The 13,891-nt window shown below is 44.4% G+C and overlaps 1 protein-coding gene across 2 annotated transcripts in view; it reads left to right on the top strand.

Annotated features, from left to right (window-relative positions):
- Positions 1–13,891, top strand: part of reep2 (receptor accessory protein 2) — a 231,472-nt gene that overhangs the window by 75,307 nt on the left and 142,274 nt on the right. The window lies entirely within an intron of this gene.

The following is a 13,891-nucleotide window of genomic DNA, read 5'->3' as shown; positions in this document are numbered from 1 at the left end:
CCATTATAGTCCAAATTCGGTCAAATATGTGGCTGGTAACAGCTACTTTTTGTTTGCCTACTTGCTGTGAAGCTCTAAAGTCTCCCTCCCTCCTCTCAAAGCAGCCACACCATACCCAGACATGCCTTCAGTCCTTCTGAGCGCCCCCTCTCTCTGTCTCTTCTGCGCTTGTCATGATGACCCTTGACCTCCAGAATCGCGGGAATCGTGCGTTGCCATACCATTGCTAAGGACGGCCCATTTTACAGCTACTTTTATATCGCTTGCGGTAACGCCCATTTACAAAAGTGGAAATGAGGTGCTTTGAGAATGGGCGAGAAGCCGGCGATCTGAAAACCCATTTTTAATACCCACGCCGTAAATATCATATTTTTGGGCGATTACCACAAAAATGGAGGTTCAAGTCCATGGTGTTGAGATAGAGGATCAGCTATGATCATATTGAATGGCGGTGCAGACTCGAAGGGCTGAATGGCCTACTACTGCTCCTATTTTCTATGTTTCTCTATGTTTTTATGTGATAAAACACTGTACAAATATTTTTTAATGTTTTGATTGTATTAGTGCAAGTATTTTTTTAATGTTTTGAGTGCATCACGCTTCAGATCCCTTATTTCAGACGCCACATTTAAGTGCGAAAAGTAATTTATCAAGGGAATGGCACTCATTTCTTCTGACCTCAGGCTGCATATTTACAAGCACCTGCCATTCTGCAAACCAACCTCGTCGAAGTAGCAATTAACCTTTAATTGACCGTAGGATGTGGCTTATTACAGTTCTAAGACTTTTATTGCCTTTTAAAGGGACAGATCAAATAAACAGCACTGCACCACAGCAACAAGATAATAAATAGTGCATTAAATGGTGTAACATATTATCTGACTCTCAGCGAGTAATGTCACACAAGGTCTACTACTTTATGTAAAATGTTGCTCTTGTAAATTTGACATGTCCGTAAATCAAGCATTGGCAGCTATTGCAACACATTCTGATCAGCTGAAATTAAAGAAAACTTATTTTACAAAAGAAGGGCTAAGGAGAGAACAAAAATCTGTTTCAGAAACATGGAACCATGAAGACTCTCTCTCGTTCTTTTAGGTGACCAAGTTGCTTCTCCATCCAACACATGCAAATCTATAACAAAATAATCTACCAATCTTATCCTACAATACCTAAAACACACGCCTCATTTAGCCACCAATTTTAATTGACTACAACAACAACAACTTGTATTTATATAGCTTCTTAAAGGTAGTGAAACGTCCCAAGGCGCTTCACAGATGTATTATGAGATACAAAATTTGGCATGAGCTGCATAAGTAGAAATTAGAGCAGGGGACCAAAAGCTTGGTCAAAGAGATATGTTTTCAGGAGCAAGTCTTGAAGGAGGAAAGAGAGGTGGAGAGGTTTAGGCAAAGATTCCAGAGCTTGGGGCCTTGGCAACAGAAGGCATGGCCACCAATGGTTGAGCGATTATAACCAGGGATGCTCAAGAGGGCAGAATTAGAGGAGCGCAGACATCTCGGTGGGGTGGTTATGGGGCTGGAGGAGATTACAGAGATAGGGAGGGGTGAAGCCATGGAGGGATTTGAAAATAAGGATGAGAATTTTGAAATCGAGGTGTAGCTTAACCAGAAGCCAAGGTAGGTCAGCGAGCACAGGGGAGATAGGTGAGTGGGATGGTGCAAGTTAGGACACGGGCAGCGAGTTTTGGATCACCTCTAGTTTATGTAAGGTAGAATGTGGGAGGCCAGCCAGGAGTGCGTTAGAATAGTCAAGTCTAGAAGTAACAAAGGCATGAGGGCTTCACCAGTGGATGAGCTGAGGCAAGGGCGGAGACTGGCGATGTCATGGAGATGGAAATAGGCAGTCTTAGTTATGCTGCGCATATGTGGTCGAAAGCTCATTTTAGGGTCAAATATGACACCAAGTTTGCGAACAGTCTGATTCAGCCTCAGACAGATGTTAGGGAGAGGGATGGAGTCAGTAGCTAGGGAACGGAGTTTGTGGCGGCGACCGAAAACTTTAACCCTGGCCGCCTGAGATTTCCGGGCCTCAGGAAAGCCGGCGGCTAATGGAAGTTGGGAACTGCTGGATCCAGGAGGTAAGTGCCTTTCCACTTACCTGATGGATCCAGTTCACCTTTTTCACCAAACACCCACGATTAGGCATCCCTCCCCCCGACCCATCCAATCTCCCCCCGATTCTTCTGATCTTTTTCCCCGACCCTTCCGATCTCCTCCACAAGGCCTCCCAGCTACTCCGACTCCAGCCTTCGCTCGTACCTCATGGCCTCCGATCTATCCTCTGGCCTCCAATCTGCCTTCTACTCCGGACCCCGATCTTTCCTCTAGCTTCTGATTCCTCTCTCCCTCCTCTCTGCTCCTTGGCCTGGTGCCGAAGGTCTACCCGGCCTACAGCCAGCCAGCCTCTCAACCTGGCTGGCTACAGCCAAGAAACAGAACCTTTGAGTAACCCGTTTTTCCGGGTTTCCTGACCTCAAAGCCCCTGCACCCTCCCAATCTCCGAGTTAGTATTCAGTCCTTTATTTCAGCTTTGGGAATAGTGATCTGTCACCACACATCACAATATTATGCCAGCTTAATGGGACAAGGCTGTAATGTCAGAATTGTTGTTTGAAGAACCAAGCCATATCTGACAGCACATTAAAGTTTTTTCGAGTTATTGATTTTGACCGTCTTAATTCTGAATATAACCTGGGTATAATTTCCAGTTGCTAATGTGAGTAAATACGGATCTCTCACAATCGCTTTTTTTGCTCACATTGCCGACCAGCAAAAGTAGTGATTTTTTTTGCCACTTTTATCACGGTGGTATCATTCGCAAATCAAACATTACTTTTGATGATGACAATTATATGGACAAATGTGATCAAATACAGTATCCTTGATGTCTGTTTGCATTGTCGGTATACAACATACATACATGTATCTTAACTTCCTGAGAGGCAAATATCAAGTTGCGAGTGTAGAATGAGAGGTCACAGTTTCAAACTAACTAGTCAAACAAAGTGAAGTCATTAGAACATAAGAAATGGAACTAAGAAGTAGGCCATTTGAGCCTGCTCCACCATTCAATAAGATCATGGCTGATCTTCAACCTCAACTCCACTTTGCTGCACTATCCCTATATGCCTGGATTCCCTTAATATCCCAAAACCTATGGATTTCTGTCTTGAATACTCAATGACTGGACCTCCACTGCGCTCTGTGGTAGAGACTTCCAAAGATTCACCACCCTCTTGAGTGAAGAAATTTCTCCTCATCTCGGTCCTAAATGGCCGACCCCTTATTTTGAGACTGCGACCCCTGGTTCTAGACTCCCCAGCCAGAGGAAACATCCTCTCTGCATCTACCCTGTCAAGACGTGTAAGAATTTTGTGTGTTTCAATGAGATCACCGCTGATTCTTCTAAGCTCTAGAAAATATAGGTCTAGTGTACTCAATTTCTCCTCATAGGACAAGCCCCCCATCCCAGGAATCAGTCTGGTGAACCGTTGTTGCACTCCCTCAATGGCAAGTATATCCTTCCTTTGGTAAGGAGACCAAAACTGTACACAATACTCCAGGTGCAGTCTCATCAGGGCCCTATATATTTGCAGTAAGACATCTTTACTGTTATTCTCAAATCTCCTTGTAATAAAAGCCAACATACCATTTGCTTTCTTAATTGCTTGCTGTACCTGCATGTTAACTTTCAGTGATTCATGTACAAGGATACCATCCCTCTGAACATCAACATTTCCCAACCTCTTACCATTTAAAAAATACTCTGCTTTTCTATTTTCCCCACCAAGATGAATAACTTCACATTTCTCCACATTATATTCCTGCCCACTCATTTAGCCTGTCTTTATCCCCTTGAAGTCTCTTTACATCCCCCTCACAACTTACATTCCCACCTACCTTTGTATCATCAGTAAACTTGGATATATCATATTTGGTTCCCTCATCCAAATCATTGATATATATTGTGAATAGCTGAGGCCCAGGCACTGATCCTTGCAGTACCCCACTGGTTACAGTCTGCCAACCCAAAAATGACCCGTTTATTTCTACTCTCTGTTTTCTGTTCATTAACAAATGCTCAATCCATGTTAGTATATTACCCCCAATCCCATGAGCCCTAATTTTGTTTCATAACCTCTTGTGTGGCACCTTATCCAATGCCTTCTGAAAATCCAAATACGCCACATCCACTGGTTCCCCCTAATCTATTCTGCTCGTTACAACCTCAAAAAAACTCAGATTTGTCAAACATTATTTCCTTTTCATAAATCCATGTTGACTCTGCCCAATCCTATTATTACTTTCTAAGTGCCCGATTACCACATCCTTAATAATAGATTCTAGCATTTTTGCTACTACTGATGTCAGGCAAACTGGTCTGACGTTCCCTGTTTTCACTCTCCCTTCCTTTCTTAAATAGCGGAGTTACATTTGCTAACTTCCAATCCGCGGGAACCTTTCTGGAATCTATAGAATTTTGGAAGACGACAAACAATGCATTCACTATCTCTTTAGCCATTTGTTTCAAAACCCTAGGATGTAGACTTTCAGGTCCAGGGGATTTATTGGCTTTCAGTCCCATTAATTTCTTCAGTACTATTTTTTAATTAATATTAATTTCTTTCAGTTCCTCATTCTCACGAGACCCTTGGTTCTCCATTATTTCTGGGAGTTGTTTTGCATCGTCTTCCATGAAGACAGACACAAAGTATTTAATTTCTCTGCCATTTCCTTATTCCCCATTATAATTACTCCTGTCTCAGCTTGTAAGGGACCCATATTTACTTTCGCTAATCTTTTCCTTTTTACATACCTATAGAAGCTTTTACAATCTGTTTTTATGTCTCTCGCTTGTTTACTCTCATATTCTATTTGCCCTTTATCAATTTCTTGGTTCTCCTTTGTTGAATTCGAAAATCCTCCCAATCCTCAGGCTTACTGCTCTTTTTGTCAACATTATAAGCCTCTTCCTTTGATTGAATACTATCTTTAACTTCTCTTGTTAGCCACAGATGGACCACTTTCCTGTGGAGTTTTTGTGCCTTACAGGAATGTATATTTGTTGTAAATTATGTATTAATTCTTTAAATGCTAGCCATTGCTTGTCTACCATCATACCTTTTAATGTAGTTTCCCAATCTACCTTAGCTAACCTACGTAGTTTGCTTTGTTTAGATGTAAGACCCTAGTTTCAGATTTAACTAAATCCCTTTCAAACTCAATATAAAATTCTATCATATTATGGTCACTCTTCCCTAAAGGCTCCTTTACTACAAGATTAATAATTAACCCTTTCTCATTACACAATACTAGATCTACAATAGCCTGTTCCATAGTTGTTTCCTCAACATACTGATCTAGAAAACTGTCTTGTATACATTCTATGAATTCTTCCTCCACACTATTACTGCAAGTTTGGTTTGTCCAGTCTATATGTAGATTAAAGTTCCCCATGATTATTGTATTACCCTTGTTACATACACCTCTAATTTCCTGATTGATACTGTGCCCTACATTCCCACTGCTGTTTGGGGGCCTATAAACAACTCCCACCAATGTTTTCTGCCCCTTGCTGTTTCTTTGCTCCACCCAAACTGATTCTACTTCTTCATTTTCAGAGCTAAGATCCTTTCTCTCTACTGTCTTAACACCTTCCTTTATTATCAGGGCTACAAGTATCCTGGAATATTTAGTTCCCAACCATGGCCACTTTGCAACCACATCTCCGTAATGGCTATTGATCAAACCTATTAATTTCTATTTGCACTATTAATTTATCTCTTTTGTTGCAAATGCTTTGCGCATTCCGATATAGTGCCTTTAGCTTTGGTTTATTTCTATTTTTCCCTGATGTCACCTTACTACCTTTGTTACTCTCGCTGTCCTTTCCTGACCTACTCTGTTTATTTTTACCCCAAACACTACTCTGCTCTAGAGCCTTGACATTTCTCTTGCTGCTTTAAAATTTACTCTTTCCTGGATGATTCTCATTAGTTTCAAGCCCCTTCTACTGCCCTAGTTATTCATTTTGCCAGGACACTGGTCCCAGCCCAGTTTAAGTGGAGCCCGTCCCAACGGAACGGCTCCCTCTTTCCCCAGTACTGGTGCCAGTGTCCCATGAAATCCTTCCTCCCACACCATTCTTTGAGCCACGCATCTAATCGGTTTGTCCCTGTGCCAATTTGTACGTGGCTCAGGTAATAATCCAGAGATTATTAACTTTGAGGTTCTGCTTTTTAATTTGGATCCTAGCTCCTCAAGCTCCCTCAGCAGAGCCTCATTCCTAGTTCTACTTATGTTGTTAGTTCCTACGTGGACCACGACAACTGGATCCTCCCCCTCCCACTCCAAATTCTTCTCCAGCTGCGAGGAGATATCCTTAACCCTGCAACAACCTTCGGAACTCCCTGTCGCGGCTACAGAGAACACGATTCCCCTGGCGACACTGTCACCTACCACTACCACATTCCTTTTTACTCCCCCCACCCATTCCCTGAATGGCCTCCTGTACCACGGTGCCATGATCAGTTTGCCCATCCTCCCTGCAGTCCTTGTTCTCATCCATACAGGCAGCAAGTACCTCATACCTGTTTGAGAAGGTCAAGGACTGAGACATCTTTCTCTAAGGAACATTTGATTATTCCTGATCCACAAACGCTTCAGTTTTAAAATTCTCATCCTTGTTTTCAAATCCCTCCACGGCACGGCCCCACCCTATTTCTGTAGCCTCCTCCAGTCCTACAACCTGTCAAGGACTTTACGTACCACCAAATTTGACCTCTTGTGTAACCCCCACTTCCTTCGCCCTACCATTGGTGGCCGTGCCTTCAGCTGTCTAGGCCCTCAGCTTGGGAACTCCCCAAATCTCTTTGCCTCTCTCTTTTCCTCTTGTTAGATACTGCTTTAAACCTACCTCTTTGACCAAGCATTTTGTCACCTGTCCTAATGTCTCCTTCTTTGGCTCAGTATCAGTTTTTGTCTGATGACGCTCCTGAGAAGCACTTTGGGACATTTAACTACATTTAAGAAACTATACAATAAAAACAGAAAATTATGTAAATACTCAGTACATCAGGCAGTATCTGTGGAGAGAAAAACAGAATTAACATTTCAGGTCAATGACCTTTTGTTAAAACTGGAAAAAGTTTGAGATGTAACAGATTTTAAGCAAGTGCAGGGTCAGGAAAAGCGGGGAGGAGAGGAAAGGACAAAAGGACGATCTGTGATTGGGTGGAAGGTAGGAGAGATCAAGTTGTTGTTGACCAAAATATGCAAATCTTTCCACGAGCAAGTCACTGCTGAATTATGTTTGAAATCTGCTCTCAATGTAATCGTCAATTTACCATTAGGGAGCTCATTACATACGCATCATTATTTTTTAGCATTTTGGGATATTTTTATATACTTTTAATTTGGCCAGTCTTACTGGCCTTTGCCATCACAAACTTCCTTCCCACGACAAATACAGTTGTAAACCTATATTGTATGCTTTAGTACCGCACAGAAAGTCAGGCAAACAATAACGTGCACAGTATCTGAGACTGTGAAAGTTCAATATGGAGACAGTGTTGTCTGTAGCATTTTAGTAAAAGTGTAATGAAGTTAAATGCTCATTAAATGTCCACTTGAACTGTGAAAACACCCAACAGCAGATTTATCCAAATTTGGGTTGGATGTGGAGACAGCATGTTGAACTTTGCAACACTGTGATAAAGCACTGGTGGTGGTAATAATGGGAGGAATTTGAGGTTGTGAATTTAGAGCTATTGTGTATGCAAGCACTCTAATAATGACTCCATGAGGTAAGATTATAGTTCTTGAACTATAGTGACCTTAGTCCTTTATTGCAGCTCCTAGAGTGAGGACACCAAGAGGTGATCTCCCTTTTATACTTGGTTACCTGCAGTGTACAGGTGACCCTTAGGTCTCCAGCAGCATCACCCTCTGGTGTTCAGGTATAGTGTATACAGGGTGAAGGTACATTCAATGGTCTAGTGTTACAGTACATACATTAACATGCGTACATAACAACACTCCCCCCCACCCCCGCCAAGCCTTTCCCAAATCCTTATTGCCATGACTTGGGGAGGTGATCAGTAGTGGGCTGTGGGAGATTGTGGTGAGGGTTGTGTGGATGCCAGATGTGATCCATGTGCTTGTGGCTACACTCATCTATTCCCACCAACCCCCCCGCCGCCACCCCCCCCCACCCCCGCATACATAGGCCATGTGGGTGTCACTGCTGGAGGATTCCGCAGTGGTGGAGCAAGTGCTATGGGTAAGGTACATACATTGTAGAATGGGTAGGTGGTGGCGTTTAGTGGTGGGTAGGGCCACAGGATGGTGTGGGCTCCTTGTCCTCCTTGGTGGTGGAAGTCTGGTCATCCCAGGTTCCGCCGGGAAAGCTGGAGGGTACTGGCCTCTTGCTCCCGGTGCTGGCCCTGGTGGCCAGGGGGGGTAGGGCCGATCTGGGGCAGGTTGCCAGTGGTGGTGGCTATGCTGCCCATTGACCGATGTCCCTGCAGTGGGTATGCTCCCACTGGGTGTGTGTGAACCCTTATTGGGGCATCACATTGGTCCCGGAAGTGCAGGCTACATGATCAGGTAACCCGCTAGATCTGGGTGTTTCCCATGGGGGGTTTCCTTTGGCATTGACAGTATACATGTAGAACCCGGTATCATTTATTATTCTATCATTAGCATACATGACACATTAGCTCCGATCGCGACTAGTCGACTCGACATTATTATATTTCTTTACACTTTCACATTTGTCACTTTCAACGCTTTCTTGTGTATCGGTATCTCTGTACAAGGTTACATTTATCACGTTAGCATGACTGGCATCATTGTTCAATGGTACATACTTGTTACTTACATCACTTTTTGAAGTATTCGTTACATTTCTTCCATTAGCATTGCCGACATCACCATTTAACAGTACATTTGTATACCTGCATTCATTTACTACACTTTTATCTTTAATATTACTGGCATCGCTGTACCTAGAGTGGAACTGTCCGTTTAATTGTTTCAGGTTGCCGGTCTCCTTTAAGGGGGCGTTGCAATCGTTACCCCAATCCGGTTCGCCGCTCGATGACACGTGTTGCACCCTCAACGCTGCTCCTCGTGCTCTGGTCGCGGCCATATTGATTCCAGTTGCTTCGCCTCGTGGTGCAAGCGCCATCTTCTCTCTCTCCGTGAGGTAGGCTGTGGTGATCCTTTTCTCCCCAGATTCTGCTACGGACGCCAGTAATCTACCTTCTGCGCTGATCTTCTTCCCTTGGAGTCCTGCTACTGGAGCCCGGAGGTGAAGTCTGGTCGTTCAGGTTGGATCATCTCGCCGCTGAGTTATGCAGTCTGTGTCGTCACCGCGCAGTCGAGCTGGACAGTAGGATTTCCAGGTGCTGCGATGGATCCAAGTTTGGGGCTGCGTGGATGTCGATCGCCAGGGCTCAGAGACCATCATCGCTCCATCCGATTTGGATTTGCCTCATCCATCTTCTACCCAGCAGCGTAGGACCATCACCGGCAACAATCCAGAAGGGGAGCTTGTGCATCGCACCGCCATGAGACACCTGGACGTCCACACTGCCAACAACTGGGATGGTGCCTTTTGTGTAGATGAGCAGCTTTGCCTCGTTTGGGGACATTTTTGGTCTTTCGGCGGGATTGTCTCAGAGTTTCTCAAAGGCCGCCTGATTCATCAACGCCTGGCTCGCCCCTGTGTCGATCTCCATCGAGACTGGAACCCTGTTGATTTCCACTTCCATTTTCCACGGGGAACTCTTGGTGGAGCAGGTATATATTCCGTACTCCTCTTCGAGGGGTTGAGCAGCTTCGTCTTCATCAGTGTCGGAGCTCGGGTGATCGGCCAACTCTTCAGCGACTCGGTGAGTAAAACTTTTTCTACACGTTCGCTGAAGGTGACCTTTAGTGTTGCAGCCTTTGCAGGTATAGTCTTTGTGAGCCCTGTGGTTTACTCCATAGCACCAGCACGAGCCTAGCCGGTTGGCCCCATGGAGTGGACTCAGGGTTGCGGGACTTGGGGCAGCATTCTTGCCTCTGAAAGTCGCCATTCTGTTCACTGTACTCGTCGGGTTAGAGTCCTGGGTGTGGGTCATCATCCGTTAGGAGTTGCAGACCGAAATCATGAAGGCCTGGCTCACTTTGATTGCCTTCTGCAGGGTGATCATAGTGTCCGCAGAGAACAGTTTATGGAGGAGGCCCTCGTGGCCGATTCCAATAACAAAGATGTCCCTTAGTGCTTCAGTGAGGTAGTCGCCAAAATCACATGGTGCAGCCAATCTTCTTAGATCTGCAGCTCAACCGTGGCTAACAAGGGAAATTAAGGATAGTGTTCAATCCAAAGAAGAGGCATATAAATTGGCCAGAAAAAGCAGGAAATCTGAGGACTGGGAGAAATTTAGAATTCAGCAGAGGAGGACAAAGGGTTTAATTAAGAGGGGGACAATAGAGTACGAGAAGAAGCTTGCCAGGAACATAAAAACTGACTGCAAAAGCTTCTACAGATATGTGAAGAGAAAAAGATTAGTTGAAGACAAATGTGGGTCCCTTGCAGTCGGATTCAGGTGAATTTATAATGGGGAACAAAGAAATGGCGGACCAATTGAACAAATACTTTGGTTCTGTCTTCACGAAGGAAGACACAAATAACATTCCTGAAATACTAGGGGACCGAGGGTCTAGTGAGAAGGAGGAACTGAAGGCTATCCTTATTAGGCGGGAAATTGTGTTAGAGAAATTGATGGGATTGAAGTCCGATAAGTCCCCAGGGCCTGATAGTCTGCATCCCAGAGTACTTCAGGAAGTGGCCCTAGAAATAGTGGATGCATTAGTGGTCATTTTCCAACATTCTATAGACTCTGGAACAGTTCCTATGAACTGGAGGGTAGCTAATGTAACACCACTTTTTTAAAAAGGAGCGAGAGAGAAGGCGGGTAATTATAGACCAGTTAGCCTGACATCAGTGGTGGGGAAAATGTTGGAATCAATCATTAAGGATGAAATAGCAGCGCATTTGGAAAGCAGTGACAGGATCAGTCCAAGTCAGCATGTATTTACGAAGGGGAAATCATGCTTGACAAATCTTCTGGAATTTTTTGAGTATGTAACTAGTAGAGTGGACAAGGGAGAACCAGTGGATGTGGTGCATTTGGACTTTCAAAAGGCTTTTGACAAGGTCCCACACAAGAGATTGGTGTGCAAAATCAAAGCACATGGTATTGGGGGTAATATACTGACGTGGATAGAGAACTGGTTGGCAGACAGGAAGCAGAGAGTCGGGATAAACGGGTCCTTTTCAGAATGGCAGGCAGTGACTAGTGGGGTGCCGCAGGGCTCAGTGCTGGGACCCCAGCTCTTTACAATATACATCAATGATTTGGATGAAGGAATTGAGTGTAATATCTCCAAGTTTGCAGATGACACCAAACTGGGTGGCGGTGTGAGCTGTGAGAGGGATGCTAAGAGACTGCAGGGTGACTTAGACAGGTTAGGTGAGTGGGCAAATGCATGGCAGATGCAGTATAACGTGGATAAATGTGAGGTTATCCACTTTGGGGGCAAAAACACGAAGACAGAATATTATCTGAATGGTGGCAGATTAGGAAAAGGGGAGGTACAACGAAATCTGGGTGTCATGATTCATCAGTCATTGAAAGTTGGCATACAGATGCAGCAGGCAGTAAAGAAGGCAAATGGCATGTTGGCCTTCATAGCTATGGAATTTGAGTATAGGAGCAGAGAGGTCTTGCTGCAGTTGTACAGGGCCTTGGTGAGGCCTCACTGGAATATTGTGTTCAATTTTGTTCTCCTAATCTGAGGAAGGACATTCTTGCTATTGAGGGAGTGCAGTGAAGGTTCACCAGACTGATTCCCGGGATGGCCGGACTGACATATGAGGAGAGACTGGATCAACTGGGCCTTTATACATTGGAGTTTAGAAGGATGAGAGGGGATCTCATAGAAACATACAAGATTCTGACGGGACAGGACAGGTTAGATGCGGGTAGATTGTTCCCGATGTTGGGGAAGTCCAGAACCAGGGGACACAGTCTTAAGATAAGGGGTCGGCCATTTAGGACTGAGATGAGAAGAAACTTTTTCACTCATTGTGGAATTCCCTGCCGCAGAGAGTTGTTGATGCCTGTTCATTGGATATATTCAAGAGGGAGTTAGATATGGCCCTTATGGCTAAAGGGATCAAAGGATATGGAGAGAAAGCAGGAAAGGGGCACTGAGGGAATGATCAGCCATGATCTTATCGAATGGTGGTGAAAGCTCGAAGGGCCGAATGGCCTACTTCTGCAACTATTTTCTGTGTTTCTATATTTTGCAATTTCTTGGCCTTCGCGACGCCGGTGGGTGTAGATCCGGTGCCTGGCTGTGAGGATGCTCTCTTTAGGTTTAAGTTGTTCTTTTTTTTAAATTACGAGCTCCGCATAGGTCTTGGTTGTCGTCTTCACTAGGGCTAGTAGGTCCCTGACGAGGCCATGGATAATGGGCCCACAACTGTTGAGCAGGATGGCTCTGCGTTTGTTTGCCAGCGAGATCGGTGAGTCTCCAGCCAGGTTGTTCGCGATGAAAAAGTGTTCTAGCCTTTCCACAAAGGCATCCCAATCTTCCCCATCAGCGAATTGTTGGAAGTTGCTTAGGTTAGACATGTTGTTGTGCATGGAAATTCGTAACCTCATCGCCAGTTATTGTGTATGCAAGCACTCTAATAATGACTCCACGAGGTAAGGTTATGGTACTTGCACTGTAGTGACCTTAGTCCTTTATTGCAGCTCCTAGAGTGAGGACACCAAGAGGTGATCTCCCTTTTATATTTGGTTACCTGCAGTGTACAGGTGACCCTTAGGTCTCCAGCAGCAGCACCCTCTGGTGTACAGGTATAGTGTATACAGAGTGAAGGTACATTCAGTGGTCTAGTGTTACAGTACATATATTAACATGCATACATAACAAGAGCATCGCACAATATTGCAGCATATTGGCTAACATGTGATTTGCTTCTTCTATAGCATATATAGTAGCAATCATTGGGCTCAAATTTGGTCCACCCCTTTTTCTGGTGCACTTACCGGAGATGCGAAGCTTTTCTCCGTTGATAAATGCACCGAAAAAATCGCTCCCCACTTTGGCCGCTGTCTGGCCTCTCTTCGGTCTTCGCTCAGCGTGGCCAGTCAGGTCAGGGGCGGAGCCAGCGTCCTGCGCGGAAAACAGTGCCGGGACGTTTGCATGTGTGCAGTGAAGTGTCCACGCATGTGCAGTAGCTCCTTGCCCCCAGCCTCTCTCTGTGCAGCCGCTGTGTGTGTGGGACCTGATGTCCACCCCTACCCCTGGCCAAGTGGCCTCCCGGTGCGATCGACCTCAGGTTTGAAATTTTATGCACTGTAGCTATTTTTTAACTTTCTTAATGGCTTATCATTTTCCTGGACTTTAGAATATTTTGAAAGAATTATGTAAATATGTTTTGTCGCTTATGAATAGTGGTGACCATTTGTCAAGCCTATTCACCTGGTGCTATTGTGACAGAAGAACATAAGTGACGGAGGAACACTGAGAGAATATCTTATTTATTGAAGTAGACTTTATTTAGATAATATGGGCTCAATTTTGGCCCAGTATAATCATTGCAAACAAATAGTTGTTTAAATTAGTTGTGAAATTAGGTCAATTTAATTCAACTATCTTTTACTTCTTTTATTTTTGTAGTTTAAGATTCCATGAATGCTTCTGTTGTATCGTAAATTAACCTTGCGAAGGTTGTCATATTATGTCGTGTATAGCTGTTTGATCCTATTCACATAATTTAGTCAAGTCATTAAGTTCTGCTG

This window comes from Pristiophorus japonicus, chromosome 4 (genome assembly GCF_044704955.1).
Source record: "Pristiophorus japonicus isolate sPriJap1 chromosome 4, sPriJap1.hap1, whole genome shotgun sequence".
Lineage (NCBI taxonomy): Eukaryota > Metazoa > Chordata > Chondrichthyes > Pristiophoridae > Pristiophorus > Pristiophorus japonicus.
This window is presented reverse-complemented; position numbering and strand designations above follow the sequence as displayed.